General features: G+C 35.3%; 2 non-coding genes across 2 annotated transcripts; both read right to left on the reverse strand.

Moving 5' to 3' along the window:
• Positions 1 to 14,647: 14,647 nt before the first annotated feature.
• On the reverse strand, positions 14,648 to 14,729 carry Trnal-uaa (transfer RNA leucine (anticodon UAA)). Its single transcript has one exon. It is a non-coding gene; the product is annotated as a tRNA-Leu (tRNA).
• A 148-nt stretch (positions 14,730 to 14,877) lies between these two features.
• On the reverse strand, positions 14,878 to 14,959 carry Trnal-caa (transfer RNA leucine (anticodon CAA)). The gene has a single exon. It is a non-coding gene; the product is annotated as a tRNA-Leu (tRNA).
• Positions 14,960 to 18,830: the final 3,871 nt, after the last annotated feature.

Below are 18,830 nucleotides of genomic sequence, written 5' to 3' on the forward strand. Positions count from 1 at the left end.
AGAGGAGATGTCGTTTAAAGATTTTGCTATTTTTAGCTCTGGCGGCCATATTGTGCAATGGACCGGAACCATTTGAGCAATTTTGGTAAAGGACCACCAAAGGAACATTCCTGTGAAGTTTTGTCAAAATCCGCTTATCAGTTTCAGAGGAGATGTCGTTTAAAGTAAAAGTTTACGCACGCACGCACGCACGCACGCACTCACGACGGACAATCTGTGACGACATAAGCTCCATGGCCTTCTGCCAGTGGAGCTAAAAATTCGCAGTTTTTTCGTATTTTTCCATTAAAAAAGATTACTAGGTATGTCTACCTAGTATAATTCATTCCTTAGGAGTGATTGGGTAGTCGATGTTATCATGTGATATGACCATGTTAGGTATATAGCTTAAATGTTTCAGCTGCTGAAGGTATGTTTTTTTACAATTATGCCAATCTGGTGTACAGTCCCTTTAAATTTTATGACACTTATGAGACTAGTATAAAAGACGATATTTAGCAGATATCAACATTTGCTGAAAGGTTCCAGCTTTTGGTATCTTAGTTTTAACACTTCCATTGATTGGTCACACTTTATTTCGTCATACAAAAAAGGACATTTTACAATAATATGCGCAAGTACCTTTAAAAACTGATGTCTCCTATTAAACGACTAAGTTAAAGAGAGATAATATCAAAGGAGAGCATTATCAAGGGAAGATAACTCTGCAATAAAGTGCCGATAAGAGCTATAATTCTTATGAGGTGCAAAACTTCAAATCGCTATCAATACATGTTCCTAGTTTCAATCAATTCCTTCAAGTTGTTTTTGAGTTCTTCTCCGGACAAAATTTGGTTTAAGAAAAAGAATAATAGAATAGGAAATACAGCTTGTCTCGGTATGGGTGACATAACTAGACGTAAATTAAAATTATACATCATGGTTTGTGGAAGTTCTCAAGTGTCTGGTCCAAATTGAACATGGTTCAAAATTACTTGAATTGAGAGTTCCAGTTCTTAAGCTCTACCCATTTATCTTCGTTTCTTCCAATACATTTTTTATATAAGGTTTTGGCAAAATTGCCTATCCTTTTATTTCTGAACTTGTAAATTGACTTTGTTAACATGGACTTGTAGGTCTGCAAGCATTGACCATATAATTGCGAACTTGTGCAAGAGCTCAATTTTACATGAATCTCGACTTTCTAAATTACTTTATCAAATTGTAAAACGCTCGATGTATCAGTGACTTTATGCAGTGTAGATATGGCAGATTTACATTGTGAATACTATAATGACAAATGTAACATAATTACCGTAAAACTGAGGCATAGGAATCACAAATAGCACATTCACATTGAAAAATGTGAGAGATATTAAGTATGATAAAAGCAGTGGAAATTAAAATGTCTGGACATTTGCAGTGCTTAGCCCCTGTTTACATGTGGCTGTTGATGAATATCTTAAATGGTTTAAGTTATGACGAAGGTTGGAGTTTTGGCACATAAATTATATAGCCAAGTCTAAAGCCAAGACTAGGATTAAAGAGAGACAACTTGTATTTTTGGTTGTGCATTTGGTTTTATGCTGTACTCTTGTTAAAAACTCAAGATCAAAATTACAGTTGAGGTTGGTTGATTTTTAGCTCTATTGGCCAAAGGCCATTTATAGCTCTATTGGCCAAAGACCAGAAGTGTCTGTCGTTCGTGCAACTATCTGAACACAATTGCTTGCAAATTATGCCCCTGGGGTCATTACTGGCCATGCCCATGGGTTCACAGGTTAGGTATACTTATATAGGTAAATGTTTTTGTCTGAAACCGCTAGGCCCAGACCCTTCAATTTTGAATAAGGCATCATTTAGTGGTCCTTGACCAAGATTTTAAGTTCAAATTATGCCCTTTGGGTCAAAACTGGCCCTACCCATGACATCACAAGTTTCCTAGAGACTAATATAAGAAAAGATCAAAATCTTGTTTCAAACCACAAGGCTTATACCTTTGATATTTGTTGTGGGGCATCATATGATAACCCTCTACCAAGACGGTTGAAATTATGCCCCTGGGGCTAAAGCTGGCCCCACCTCTTTTGACCATTCTTATTTTTAAAGCCACAGCAAAGAAATTTGGACCATGTGTACAGTTTTTAAAACAAATATTAATGTGACCTTGACTGTGACCTTTTGACCTTCTTTATTTTGAAGCAACAGCAATGAAATTTGGACAATGTGTAGTTTTGCAAATGAGCATCATTGATGTCCTTGGATGACCTTGACTCTGACCTTTTGACATACTTTCTTATTTTTGACGCTACAGCAATGAAATTTGGATCATGTGTACTGTTTTGTCTTAAAATATTTATTTCGTACTTTGATGACCTTGTTTGTGACCTATTGACCTACTTTCTTATTGATGAAGCTACAGCAATGAAATTTGGACCATGTGTACAGTTTTGATAACAAATATCAATGTTGTGCTTTGATGATCTTGATTGTGACCTTTTGACCTACTTTCTTATTTTTGAGCTTCAGCGATTTGTTGTAGCATGAAAGCTGGCCCCACCTCTTTTGACCATTCTTATTTTTAAAGCCACAGCAAAGAAATTTGGACCATGTGTACAGTTTTTAAAACAAATATTAATGTGACCCTGACTGTGACCTTTTGACCTTCTTTATTTTGAAGCAACAGCAATGAAATTTGGACAATGTGTAGTTTTGCAAATGAGCATCATTGATGTCCTTGGATGACCTTGACTCTGACCTTTTGACATACTTTCTTATTTTTGACGCTACAGCAATGAAATTTGGATCATGTGTACTGTTTTGTCTTAAAATATTTATTTCGTACTTTGATGACCTTGTTTGTGACCTATTGACCTACTTTCTTATTGATGAAGCTACAGCAATGAAATTTGGACCATGTGTACAGTTTTGATAACAAATATCAATGTTGTGCTTTGATGATCTTGATTGTGACCTTTTGACCTACTTTCTTATTTTTGAGCTTCAGCGATTTGTTGTAGCATGATTGCTTGATTGATATTATCATGGTATTCTTCAAAGGTCAAATTATCCATCAACTGTTGTATGTCCTTGTGGACTAGTTCTTTAGGCTTCAGTTTTCAAATTTTCTGAGTGGGTTTGCAACACACTAAAACCAAACTTGTTATACTTTAATTGTATTTTTTTCAGCAACTTTGGTATCATTTAAAGTGAAATAAGGATAAAATAAGTGTTTTCAGATGTATTAACGGGAAAACTACATTTTCTGTCCTCAGATATAGAACGTGCAACGTTTTCAGCTAACACTAAACATTCCAAGTGAACTATATGTTTGTTGCCTATTACCCATTCATACCTGCTCTGAATTAAATATGACCATGCCAGTACAGCAAAGGCCCTCATGGGCCTTTTGTTTTAAGGTGCATGCCAGATTCTAATTAACCAATGTTACACAAAAGAAATAAGACTCATTGTCAGTAAATTTTTTACACATTTTAACACAAAAAACTAAATATGAAACAGAAACATTGCATTTCTGTCTGATGCGATATATATGAGCTGTGAAAGAGCAACAACAAGCAATACCACAAGCAGATACAGGGGTGTGTGGGGGAGGGGAGGGTGTACTTTCTGTCAATATTGGAGAAAACAAGTATTAAAATATGCTCAAAAAGCCGACTTAAATTGTTAAAAATTTCTGGGCAAAACCCCCCTTCCAACACTTGCACCATATTAATTTCAGTTCTGAGGGAAGCCAGCGCATGTCAAAAGGTTGCATCCCTTAATTATGCTCCCTATAAATTTCTGGATTTGCCCCTAAATAAAACACTTCAGGTAATCACATTATTTATATTGCACTACATAACAGAAGTACTGCATAATGATACATGTAGGTGAAATCTCAATAGTTTCTGATATATTTACAATGTGATAATTGCCCATTTTCAATGCAATTGTAAATTTCCTGAAGGGTGTCAATTCATGATTAATATTTCAAAATGACAAACTGGCGAGGTCAAATGAAAAAACAAGTAGCATGTTCAAATTTAGTAATTTATTTTGTATTGTTAAAGCTGTACTCTCACAGATTTAACGTTTTAAAAAAAAAAATTATTTTGTCTTTGAACGAGCCAATTTTTGTGAAAATCCATAGAAACCAGTAATATAAGACTGCTGACAAAAACTTAGATCGCAGCTTTTTATATTTAAGTTAAAAGATTGATGTTTTATGCATTTTTCTGTTAGGTTTAAGCCATTAAACACTACAGTGATACTTATAAGCCCTTGAAGATTTTTATGTCATCTTCAAAAAGAAACACATTTTTTTAAATGATTTCCCCTCCCAGATAAGGCAAAGTAGACGGCATTGAAATCATGTATTCCAATCAAACCAAGCAATAAGGCTGCAGAGTGATAGACTCTTTTGAGTTGGATATGAGATATGAGTCTGTTTGCAAATGTTTGAAACAGAAGAGTATTGTATAAAACGTAGCATTAAGACTTTGACCTGGTTACACAGATATTGACCCCATCTTACTCATTTTTAAACTAATAAAATAATACATCAAGGCCAGATTGGCACAGAAATATTGCCTCTCGGGTGTTCAAGTTTTTTTTCAAAATTTGACATAGTGACCTAGCTTTTAACCTAGTTTTATACTAAGCCAAAATATCAACAAAGCAAATTCTATTTCAGGTTTTATCTTTGTATAATTATGTATTGTCTGTTTGTTTTCTTTGAGATTTGACATAATGACCTACATTTTGCCCCCATGTGACCCACTTTAAAGGTCTACCAAGTTTACATCAAAGGGAACATCAGTTTGAACAAGGTTTGACCAATTTTTTAACTATTTGACATACTTTCTGAACTCATTTGACCAAGTTTCAAATATGTCATTGATTTTAGCAAGGAAAACAATATGACTAAGTTTCATAAACATAGGACCAGACATAATTATTGCCTCTTGTATAATCCAAAGATTTGACCTAGTGACCTTGGTTTTTGACACCACATTACCTAGTTTCAAATTTACCACAGAGTTTATCAAGAAAAATATTCTGATAAGTTTACTTTATATTGGACCAAAAGTAATATGTCCAGTGTCTTGAAAATATTTATTATTTTTGACCTAGTTTTTTTTGTGAACAAAAATCATGAACGCATGTACACCCCATATAATACACTTAAACAAGATAATAAAAAAACATGAAAAACATGTATTTGTTTAAAATGTTACACAAAGGGCCATAACCCTGACAATATTAAAGTAGGAGATATAGAACTTGTTACAAAACAGCACATTGTTACTGTTCATAAACTTTTAAGCTGATATATTTAATGATTGCAAAATAATAAAATACAATCAAAAAAAGAAAGAAAAAGAAAGAAAGGTAAAAATAATGAGTGATTTGGATAAAAGGGTCATGTAAGGAACATTTCTGTGAAAATATTTTGAAATCGGTCAAATGGTTTCCGAAGAGGTTTCTTAAAAGACATATAGTGGTAACTAGCAGAGCTCCTGGCAACCATGATTTTTATGAATCAACATGAGTAATTTAAAGAATATGACAGACAGACATCTAAGAGACACCTTTCTGAAGTGAGGATTTTCAAGGTTTTCCATTTTGACATATATTGAAAAATAGCTGAGCCCACAGGTTCATGTTTTTTTTACAAATCAACATGGGTAGAGAAGGATTATTTCTGTGAGATTATTTTCAAACCAGCCAAATGGATTCTTTAAAGATTTTAAAAGTTTTCCAGTTGGAAATAAACTAAAATGCTTCTTGTATTTCATTTTTATAACGAACAAAAAAATTGTTACAATAAAATTCAGATCTGCAGGACAAACTTGAGAAAATTGTAAACCTGGCCTCGGCCCTAAGCCCATGATTTCACCAGACAAATTCACATTACCATGGGTAATATTTGGTTTTGTAAATTAAAGCTGGTTGAATTTAAATTAAATCAATTTTAAGAAAGTTTGGAATATTGTCAGCAAAAAAAAAATCTTGAGTGAGTCCCTTTAAGTGGGTCTTTTTAATGACAGACAAGTCCTACACAAACACTTAAGGCGAAATATTATTATTTTTTGGTCAACTAACTCATCAAGTCGGTGCTAAATGGTGCAAATTCATATATAACTTAAAAGAAGGCATGTTTTGAAAAAAAATAATATTAAAATAAACAAGAGGGCCATGATATGATGTTCATAGATTGCTCACCTGTAAAATGGTCTAAACATATTTGGGCTTTGTGACCTAGTTTTTGACCTCAAGATTCCAGGATATTTGGGCTGAAAATGTTACCACTAGAGTGTTAACAAGGTTTTTCCATATTTGGGCTCTGTGACCTAGTTTTTGACCCCAGATGACCTCTATTCAATCTTGAGCTGGAAATGAACGAAACAACCTTTCTGACAAATTTCAAGGATATTTGGGCTGAAAATGTTACCACTAGAGTGTTAACAAGGTTTTTCCATATTTGGGCTCTGTGACCTAGTTTTTGACCCCAGATGACCCATTTTCAAACTTGAGCTAGATATCATCGAAACAACTTTTCTGACAAATTTCCAGGATATTTGGGATGAAAATGTTATCACTAGAGTGTTCACAAGGTTTTTCCATATTTGGGCTCTGTGACCTGGTTTTTGACCCTAGATGACCCATATTCAAACTTGAGCTAGAAATGAACGAAACAACCTTTCTGACAAATTTGCAGGATATTTGGACTGAAAAAGTAGCCTATAGGGTGTTAACAAGATTTTTCTATTTTTGGGTCATCACATTGTTGGTGACCTTGTTTTTCATCCCAGATGACCCATATTCGAACTCCTCCCAGTTATTACTGGGACAAACATCCTGACCAAGTTTCATGACAATTGAGGCAAAATATGACCACTTGAGTGTTTATAAACTAAGTGTGGACAGACAATGGATGACAGACCAGGAATGACCGACATTCAACAATCCTAATAGCTCACCCTCAGCCAACAGCTAAAAAAAGATCATAAAGTATTTCCTTCTTTAGGTAGGTTTCCACTACATGTTATTTAGTAAATTCAAGGATTTACATGCCAACATTATGATTTGGTTTGTCATGTGTACAATGGTTGCGAAGATTTGACAACAGACAATGACCATGAGTTTTACATTTTATAAGTTGTGCATAAAGATACCCAGTTTTTATCCAGTGGCGTGACTTTGCATTTGATATCTATACGTATACAGTCTATAGAAAACGAAACAACATTGTAAACAGTAACTCAGTGTCATAGCTTCTCTCCACAAAAAAATGCCACATATTCATCATACTTTTATGGCAAATTTTTCACAGAAGCTAAAGCCAAAAGAAAACGAGTGATAGGACATCCAAATCTATCTAGCTCCCCCCAGGAAACTGCATGGCGCATGAAGCAAAGATGTTGTAACTTCTTTGAAAATATCTGATATAGACAAATCGGTGCTAACATGTGCTAAATAACTTGAGCTGTAGTTTGTCAATTTAGACATGAATGCACCAGTCAATTGTAACCACCGACCCCCAGGTCCGGGGGTATACTGGGGATAGCTGGAGAAAATTTTGGGCCGTGTTGTTACCTTTTACGTGGCCCTGCAGTGCCGGATGAATGCGTTGGTTTTGTCTTCGCGCCAAAAAATAGTGGGAAATGGGCCTTACCTAGTGTCCCTGGGGTGCAAAGGCATTTGGCGGGGATTTTTCCAGCAGTGTGTCCCCGCAGGTCGGAGATTTTACCCGGGACAAAGTCCCTGTTATTCCTCAGATGGGGGGGGGGGGGACTGTGGCTACATTGACTGGTGCATAGCATAACCATCACTATTGTCAAAAATAAAATGGGGGTCATGCATCTAAAGCCTATCCTGTGCCTACACATTTAAAATTCCCCAGCTAGCCCCTGCCAGGCGAGGCATATAGAATTCAGAATAATATAACAAACCTGCTATATTCAACATGAACATGTAGGTCTATATTATATTATATTATATTATTCTTCTTCCAAAGTTCTCATCTGATCAAAAATACCTTGAACTACAAGGGTGTAAAAAGATAACACTGCACGTGCTAATGTGTCAATGCAGTGTAACAGATAACAATTCGCACGTGCTAGAAAGTAAATATTACATGTATACATACCAAATATCTGTTACATGTAAATGTAACATTCTAGACGAAACTTTATATGGTATCTACCAGGGTATATTTAAAAATGAGCCGAGATAAATGTTCACTGTATGAACAGAATAACCATGTCCAGGTGCGTTGAATCAATTCGAATGACGTCAGATAAATCATGGGTATGCTCGATTGGGACAAATGGACAAACATGAATAGAACTTGAACATAACGCATTTAGTTTTAATGTTAAACAACAAGCTACATGTATCTTGTAAATAAATGTTTCATTTAATATCATTCAATTGGAAAACGAGTCCAAATTATCATCCGCCTTATTATCAAAAGCATACTACAAGTAGCCTTTTGTTTATTGTTACAAAGTAGAAAGTATTTCATATAATATTCACGACATTATAACAAACTAAATAGAATGATACGATTATTTAACATTTATATTATTTCATGGTTATTTGTATTTGGACGGGAAAACAATTTTGGCGCCAAATCTTGTTGTTCGGTTCCCGCGACTAGGGCTGCGGTGGGGGGAGGAGGAAACGGGCATCTGGAGGTTTAATGAACAATTGTTTTGTTCACACTACTAGAAACAAAACGGAATGGTTAATTACGTAAATATGGCAGATTTGGGGTATATTTAAACGTTACACTTACCTCTTCCTCCCTCGCCCGTCCACACACTGGACGGGCACCCCCTCAACCTTCTCTCCGTCAGGGTCATATACAGGTTGCGGATCTAGCGGCAGTGGTGGCAGCGCAACGGCTCCAAAACCATCCATGGTATTGTGGTAAGAAGTTGGATAATATAGAAATCGAAAAATGGCGGACACAGGTCTGGAAGATTAAAGGGTGACTCTGGGTATTTATAGTCGTCTTGGTAGTTGGGCGGAGTTTGGGCCACCTGACCCGTTTATTAAAGGCAATTATATACAAAATATGTGTTTGTGATCCCTATTGTAAGTTGGTAGGCCATTGAATCATTAGGATTACTCTTAGCTCACGTGACTATCGCTGCCAATGGTTTGCCGCCACCGGGTTGTGATGGGGCACAACTATCATGGGGCAATCTGCCAATTTTGTTATCCAAGTCACAACCCAGGGGCAAGGAGATAGGTGATGTTCTGGGTAACGACCCCCCCCCCCCCCCCCCACACACACACACACACAATGCGGTAATTAAGATTACTCCCAATCATATAAAACACTGTTGTTGTTTTGTTTTTTAAAAATTATTTTCTTTTTTCGACAGAATAGCCCTCTTTTACAGAATGTATTTAGCTGTACTGGAAAACCGGACTCAATCAATGTGCTACTATTGGCCTTACGATGGGTACATGATTTGTGTGATGTAATTATATTATTTTCACGCATTGTGACCGTCTATTGTGTTATTAAGAACAGTGTGGACGAACTTGTTTTCTGTAACTGTAGTTTGTATATGCATGAACATATACGTACATTCAGATTGAATAGTTAACCATTTCAAATCTATCGCGATAATTGTTCCTAATCTGACCATTATTACACTGTTGAAGAAAAGGGTTGCTAGATTTGTACATACGTACATGTATATGTTAATAGTACATGAATATTCAGCTTTGTTTTGTTCATTCACTACAAAAACTAATCAAAGCGCTGAACGCACTGACGTATTCACTACGTTAAACGCGTCAAGTGATCGGCATGAAAGTAATCGGTATGCAGTTGAATATAAGTCGGTTATTCCATGTGCTTGATTACATGTACACATTTTTTTCTAGTTAGAATGTCATCTTACTTTATTCCAATAGTCGCAACAGTTTCCATATTGGCAGTTATGTATGTTTGATATGAAATACAATATAGGCTTTTCAAACATTTTTAATTGTAAAATAAACGTTCGCACATGTCGTTTTTATTATTAACGTTTTCTTTATTTGTTCCCAGTTTTAGTACAATGATGCTTTTTATTATGAAACTCTATGATCACACAGTCTTAAACCTTCTTATTTTCTAAGGCAGACTGTGTATGATGCTCATAGTTTCAAACAATAACTATACTGTATCGTATCTTTGAAAAGTTTTTGCATTATGTACTCGGAATTGTATTCCTTCGTCTGCAGATAGAATTGGGATCCCTAATCATTGAAGTACCTGGGGTTTACTTGTTACTTTATTATTATTTGTGTTATTATAAAGTTTCCTTAAGTTAATGTATACTTTGATAAGATTTACCTTTTACGTTTTTACTTTATTCAGGAGTGTTGGGAAAAGAGTGAGGTTTGTGCACGTGAACTGGTTTAAACCTCCAGTAAATTTACATTTTACTGACCAATGTGTTATCCTTGATAAACATACCTAGTTTTTATACATAATATTTATATATGCACTGTGTTGTTTGTGGAGTTTTGTGCTGTTGTTCCATGTTTCTTGTTCGTAATTTTTTGTTTCTGTGTTCTATGTCTTTGGCGTTTACACTGTGCCAATTTAAAAGGGGTTTATTTTTTAAACCTTTTTTCTACTGAGCTTGTTTCTGTAGTTTTTCTTATAAATATGGACTAGTCACCAATCATTATCTTGTCATGTTACAATTATTCTGCAAGGCGCAGACTACACAGTTCAAGATCACGAGTGTTTACAAACAATCGACATATGTTCAGTGACTTTATTTCATGTTGATGTTTAGGGATAAAGTGTTGGATGTTTGGAACTACAGCAGTAAAGGGTGAATTTATTTGTGTTGTAAGTGAGATTTGTCATTCACCACTGATATGGAATTTACTAACGTATAATGCTGCACATGCTCAGCATTTGTGGGTTAAGTAAGTGCAAATGTAGAAATCTGAAGCAATTTTGTGCCTTTCTTCTGACATTTTAGATAAGAAAAAGTCCGTTTTCGCGGTCACATGACTAACGGACTGTAGATAAGCATCAAGTGGTCAACTATCCTGTTAAATTAAGATTTACACGACACCCTGGTTATGTACCTTTGGGGTAATCACAAGGGATGGAAATGTTGGCCAAGGTGGTCAAGTACACACGTTCGGGTACTAATCCAATCTTTCATGGAAACGTAATATTATTGGATAGTTATTGTTTATACCTCACAGCTATAGAATATATATAGTAAAAAGCTAATAATGCCATGGCAGTATTTTTTACTATCACCACGCACTATTACCCTCTGCTGCACTCTTACCTTCTGACGTCATGTGAGTGTTTGTTTTGTATAATTCAATAGGTATTCGCCGCGGTCGACACTATTTACCTCATATTGACAATATGCACTGTCACTCTAAAGGCAGTCCATATTTATATAATGTTTTTATCACAATATTTTAAGGTATACAGAGTTAATCTTTTGATGTTTGAGAACTCGCATTATACTTTTTCTGTATCTCTTTTTTATTAGGAAAAGTATACAACTTCTGCCCTATGTCATTCCGCCGGAAACTTCGACAACATTCCCCACTCCCCCGTCTCGGCCACCTGGTGAGGACGGCCAACCCGTTTTGGCAGAATTGTCTTCGGGGTAAGGATTGAAATCGAATATAATCAATTGCGCTATTTATTTCTATAAAGCATGTATCGAGAGTGCCATTGTTATGCAAAACTATATTTTCATGATTATATTCCGGACGGGTTGTTCCAGAAAGATTCGGCGTTGGACGGCGCCCGAAACGCAAGGTTAAATCAAGCTCCTGTCAGGTGCGAAGAATAGGATACATCGACGGCACCGTGACATGGTCATTGTATCCATCTTAGAACAGCTGTTGGAGGCCCAAGCCTTCTTTAAGAACATTTTTTCTTGAAGCAAGTGCTAGTGTCGTATACCGTTCGTTACCAGGTACAGTTCGTCACGAGCTATACGCATATAGTTTGTGACAAGACCACCTATATATATGTACAGCGAAAAGGCATGCTCGGGTACATCTTTGGCAACCACGGTACTTTCTTCCGTAACACTTTATACATACCATGGGAAAATGTACTAACAAAATCTCGTCTTGTATTAATATGCCTGTGGAAGGGAAGCACGTCTTTTGCCAATGAAGTCGTATGTTACAATCACATATTCTTCAATAACCCTGTGCTGTTTCTGCATGCGAGTGTTATATGTGGCAGGCCAAATATTTGAATATCAGGCGGAACGAGGTGAATAAGAGCTTTCACCAAAAAACGTTTTTCTACGGGAAAAAAACTTAGTGTCTGTGCATATCTTAGAGTCAGATTTCCGGAGATGTTCCATTGCGGTACCAATGAAACTACCATATTAATTATAAATCTTCCCAGCCAAATATCCCACGGTTCACAACGAAGTACAGTACGGTAGTGTTTCGGGGTATCCGACGGTGGCTCAGAACGCACTCAGTTCTTGTTTGACAAAATGATGATTTTGTACACGAGTTTAAACTTTTATATTTCAGTAAAACGTGATATCTCTGAGCCGCTTGCTTGCTTTCGTTGAAAAGAAAAGAACGATAACTCTTATACACATTTCCCCCTTTTGTTTAAAGAACATATTTAAAAACGGAAACAACAAATAACTATAGTAAATAGTAATTGTAATAGTGCTGGAGTGAATGAAAAGTTCTAGCAAACTACAATGTAATAGTGAACGTTGTTCAAAAGCTATACAGTCTGGAACGACCTCAATATCTTTCCGACTCCGCTGACAAGAAATTTTTCTCTGAACTATGTGCAGCATGTATATATGAGGCTACCGTTTAGTGTACACCATTGTCTTTGAACTTAGAGGCCTAGTTTAAGGAATGTTTGGCACGACAATCCCCTGCTGTGCAACTCCTGCTAATTGCACTTGTGTCACAGTAGGGGCCAATTTCCTGTGTATTCGTTTACTGGATCAGGGCCATTTAGGGTCCATTTCTATTATAAAACCTCAGAAACTGCTCAGCAGGACACTCAGATCGGAGATCTTATAAGAGGGATCAAGGCAAAGAGATTAAGATCAATACACAGTGGTTGTGTACTGTGCACATATTTATGTATATATATATATATATATATATATATATATATATATATATATATATATATATATATATATATATATATATTTGCCCAAAGGAGTTGTAACAGTCAGTTACAACTGTTTTGCCTGAAAAATTTAAGATATTTCTAAATACATTTTACGCAAAAGGGTTGTAACTGAATCTTTTTTATTAAAATTTCTTTGATAGCTTGAAGATATTTGACTTTAAAGCACCATTTATTACTTGCAATGTAAATTATACTTAAATACATCAACTGAGGATAATAGCAATGATATTTTCCACTTTATTTTTTTGAAAATATAGTTGTGTATATATAGAACATCTTATATTCTATGAATATTTTTGTTAATATACTTAGCACAAACAGGGGTTTGGGTAAAATTTACAACCCGATATCGGCGATGAGTGCGTTTAGTCCCACGAGGGTGAAAATGAAAATGACGAATGTGAAAATTGAGAATGAAAATTGAGAATGAAAATTGAGAATGAAAATCGAAAATGAAAATTGAGAATGAAAATTGAGAATGAAAATTGAGAATGAAAATTGAGAATGAAAATTGAAAATGAAAATTGAAAATCATCAGAGAAAAAATTGAGCGTCTTGGTATCAGATACAAAAACAAAGTAATTTATTTCAAGTTTTTATTTTTTATTTTGTGAAACAAGATAATTGTCACAATCAATCGAAAACTTTCTTCAACCACGTCAGGGTTAGCCGGCCAAGATTGCAAGATTTTCAAATCGGTGGAAGAAACATGACAAACAATAGTTTCTCATTCGCACTTTTGGTGGCGTTTCATCAGCCTTACAATCATTACAGTACCACACATATCGAAAACAGTTTTGGCAGTAGCCAGCTGGAGGGAAAATGTTCAAAAGATCATGTCGTTGACAAGGTTCTAACGTAAAGACTCCAGCACAACACAATTGGCATTCCCAACAGAATGTTTTGAAATAATCATTGTACTGTAGTCCAGCAAACCCAACGATGTCAGTATATCGTTTTGCCATAGTTAGTGAAAAGTACAGTCACTGCTGTATGTTTAAATAGTTTGAAGTATTCTAAAAAGCGTATACATTATTTCTCGAACTTGCATTCGTCAACTTTGCTAACCAATGTTAGAAATTTGAGCTAACTAGCGTATTGCGGTTGTCTACAGCATAACTGTGTGAATCAGAACTGGTAGTGTTTGAGTGATTCACCTTTCTATGTAAATGAAATAAACAGAAAGCAAAAATACAAATAATTGTTTACGATTTATTCATAAATTTGATATTTTCCAATAACAACAGTTCTGCAAAAATAGCATTTACTAGTTTTGATTGAACATTCATGACAAGTCAAATGGCCACAAGGCGTAAACACAATACACTTTTTGTCCGTAACACAAATTTGACAAATGTTTTTTTCATCGTTTTGTAGTTGCAACTCTTGTCGCGTTTCTTGTTTCATGCTGAGGTGATGCCAAATTACGAAATATCTTGGATACTAATCGCATGTCAGCCAAAATGCAAAATATATTAGTACGGGTGGGGTTCGAACCCACGCGGACATAGTCCATTGGAACTTAAGTCCAACGCCTTAACCACTCGGCCACCGTACTTGGTGCAAATGAGCTGAGAAGTGAAGATTATAAGAGCTTGAAATTATAATGCAAAGGCCATACGATCTGCCAAATTGATCATGTATTCCTTACAAAACTTTGCAGTTACTCTTAGTCGAATGGACAATTGCCTTAAATGCAAAAGTATTAGTACGGGTGGGGTTCGAACCCACGCGGACATTGTCCATTGGAACTTGAGTCCAACGCCTTAACCACTCGGCCACCGTACTTGGTGCAAATGAGCTGAGAAGTGAAGATTATAAGAGCTTGAAATTATAATGTAAAGGAAACATGAGTTTTTTCTTATGTTTGAAGATTTTGAAAAATATGAGATGAAATTTAAAAATTGCTTTCACGTGAAAGTGAAGTGAGCTTTGCAGTTTGAAGCATTTCAAAAGACGAAAGTCTTCATGATGCTTAAATTTTGTTTCACTCAATCGTTGCATAACTATTGAAAATTTCTCATATACAACTAATGCTTCTAATTTCAGTTTATGTTTTATTCAAAATGTAAGCAGATAACAAAGTACAAACATGCATAGTATTCATAACATTGCAAACATATCAATATACATAATTATACACAATTGTTTTCATGAAATCAAACACAAGCAAATGTTTACAATTGTTATAATGTCAAACATTCAATGTGAAAAGTATTTTTGTTATGCAATGTGGTCACTCCCTGTTTTTCATCCAGACTTGTGACTGGCATTGGTCAGGTTACCCACGGCATCAGCGAGATCGGAAAACGGTAACTCTGAGCCAGAAACCTATTTTCCTAGTGTCATACACTACGCAAAATCAGCACCCATTAGAGGCCTTCCAGGCGACCTTCTACAATTTGTTACACCTATAATGTAGAGTGCTGGACTACTCGGGTGTAACAAACGGGGTATTGCTGACTCGTTGTAGGCACAACGCCGAACTTATGGTCTCAGATACATGAATGGCTATACTGAAGCAAGAATCGAGTGCTACAGCCGCATAGATCGATCAGTGAACGATTGGAAATATGCGATCAACTTCAAGTACCCAAAACCACAAGCTAGGCTCGAAAACTCGTAGACTTATTTCTCTTTTGATCTAAGAGAAGGCTACAGAGTTCACTTTCAAACACACCTCTTAAGCACAAAGAGGCATATTTGCTCGCTTTACTTGCAGGCAGGAAATGCTAACTTTAATCTCAGAAAGCATTTCCTTTTATGTATCGCAACTTCTGAGCAAAGAAGCGATTGAAGTTTGAATTTTGAATTTTGAAAAAAACTGAGGCAACGCTAAAGGCAGTTACTCGACAGGGCACACTTAGGAATAAGCATCCGATTGCTTGTGTTTTCCTCTCTCTTTGTAAAGACTGTGTGGAGTGTCGGACCACAGCGATACATCGAGGTTGCCACTCCCTATTTTTCATTGCCTGTAGCGCGACATGATGACCATGAGCGGTTCCTAGTATTGGTACTGTACATCACCTTACACCAATACTAAGCTGGTCTAACGACACCTCCATACTCATGGTAGCCTCTCAAATTTTACTTTTGCCAAAATGTTTTTGCGAAGTTGACAAAATCATTGCATTGCATCCAAGACCGTAACATATTGAGCAATGAGAAACAAATCTCGTCGAAGCTATACTTCTATGCTCATGCTACCAGACGCAAATAACAAATCACTTGCCAAATTCGCTTTTTGTATATGATCTATTGGCTATCACAGAGAATGATCGTATTCGTCAGGCGATGTCAAAGTGATCGACAACATGAGCTGGCCAGACTCAAGAGCGAAAAACTATGAGGTATCGCGACATACGGTTCTCATGTTCAAACCAGAAGGTCAAAAAACCTCTCAGATATTTTCTCTGTATCTCTGATGCACCAAGTTCATAGTGCGAGGAGAAATCTGAGAAGTTCAAACCCACTTTGGGCTCCCAGCAGACTAACAGCACTTCTGAGTTAAGAGCTTGCTACTGGAATGACGAATATTGAAAAATGTGGAGCTTATATACCCGATGGCCAAAATTAATGCGCATCGCATTATAATTGTGCATAAATGGTTAGGACTATTTTTTTTTACCGTTTTTATTTATACGCTCATATGAAATAGTTCCAGAATTATCACTTGATTCCGCATTATTATTGTACAAATGGCTCGAGATTTTGAAATCTGTGAATGAAGTAGTTTTTCTATGAAGATTATGTGAAATTAGTTTCAGCAAAATATCATTTTTTTTCAAGTTTCATGGACTTGGTGGAATTTGTGCATATGGCTTATGATTGTGAGATCTGTGAGATTTGCTGCAAATGTAGATTTGTTGAATTTGATCATTATGAAGATTTTTTTTTTTCATGAAATCTTGTGTGAACGCCAGTTTCAGTAAAATATCAATTTTTCATGTTTCATGGACTTGGTGTTTTTTGTGCATATAGCTTATGATTGTGAGATTTGAGAGATTTGCTGCAAATGTCGATTTGTTGAATTTGATCATTATGAAGATTTTATTTTTTTCATGAAATCTTGTGTGAAAGCCAGTTTCAGTAAAATATCAAATTTTCATGTTTCATGGACTTGGTGTTTTTTGTGCATATAGCTTATGATTGTGAGATCTGAGAGATTTGCTGCAAATGTAGATTTGTTGAATTTGATCATTATGAAGATTTTATTTTTTTCATGAAATCTTGTGTGAACGCCAGTTTCAGTAAGATACCAATTTTTCATGTTTCATGAACTTGGTGTTTTTTGTGCATATAGCTTATGATTGTGAGATCTGTGAGATTTGCTGCAAATGTCGATTTGTTGAATTTGATCATTATGAAGATTTTATTTTTTTCATGAAATCTTGTGTGAACGCCAGTTTCAGTAAAATATCAAATTTTCATGTTTCATGGACTTGGTGTTTTTTGTGCATATAGCTTATGATTGTGAGATCTGAGAGATTTGCTACAAATGTAGATTTGTTGAATTTGATCATTATGAAGATTTTATTTTTTTCATGAAATCTTGTGTGAACGCCAGTTTCAGTAAGATACCAATTTTTCATGTTTCATGAACTTGGTGTTTTTTGTGCATATAGCTTATGATTGTGAGATCTGTGAGATTTGCTGCAAATGTTGATTTGTTGAATTTGAACATTATGAAGATTTTATTTTTTCATGAAATCTTGTGTGAACGCCAGTTTCAGTAAGATATCAATTTTTCATGTTTCATGGACTTGATGCTGCATTTTGAACGCCAGTTTCAGTAAGATATCAATTTTTTCAAGTTTCATGGACTTGGTGTTTTTTGTGCATATAGCTTATGATTGTGAGATTTGTAATTTTTTGAGAGGTTTGCATGAGCCTATAATTTTTTGAAAGATTTGCACGAGCCTATAATTTTTTGAATAAATGAAGCCTATAATTTTCAACACTATGAAGATTTGATTTTTTTCATGAACTCTTGTGTGAACGTCAGTCTCAGAAAGATATCAATTTTTCATGTTTCATGGACTTGATGCTGCATTTTTTTTGTGCATATGGCTTATGATTGTGAGATCTGTGAGATTTGCATGTGCCTATAATTTTTTGAAAGATTTGCATGAGCCTATAATTTTTTGGATAAATGAAGCCTATAATTTTTTTTTGAAATCTTGAGAGCCTGCGTTAATTTCTAGATTTTCAACAATATGAAGATTTTAATTTTTTTCTCATGAAAACTGGTGTGAACGCTAGTTTCAGAGCACAAATGTTGAAGGTTTTGAAATCTGAGTGTTTGAGTGAGTTTTATGAAGCCTATAATTTTTGAAGAATGTAGCCTATAGTTCGTTTTTTTGAAATCTTGAGATTCAACGTTAATTTCTAGATTTTCAAAATATTCGAATGTTCAGATCATAAAATTGTCATTCAGAGTTCTTGTGATGTATGATTGTTGATATCATGAAGATTTTAACTTTTTCGTGAAATCTTGTGTGAACGCCAGTGTCAGTAAATTATCAATTTTTCAGGTTTCATGGACGTGGGTCCACATTATTGAAATTTGTTATTTTTTTGAAGGAGTTGCATGAGCCTATAATTTTGAATAAATGGAGCCTATAATTTTTTTATGAAATCTTTAGATCCCTCGTTAATT

Source organism: Mya arenaria, chromosome 4 (genome assembly GCF_026914265.1).
Source record: "Mya arenaria isolate MELC-2E11 chromosome 4, ASM2691426v1".
NCBI classification, from domain to species: Eukaryota; Metazoa; Mollusca; class Bivalvia; order Myida; family Myidae; genus Mya; species Mya arenaria.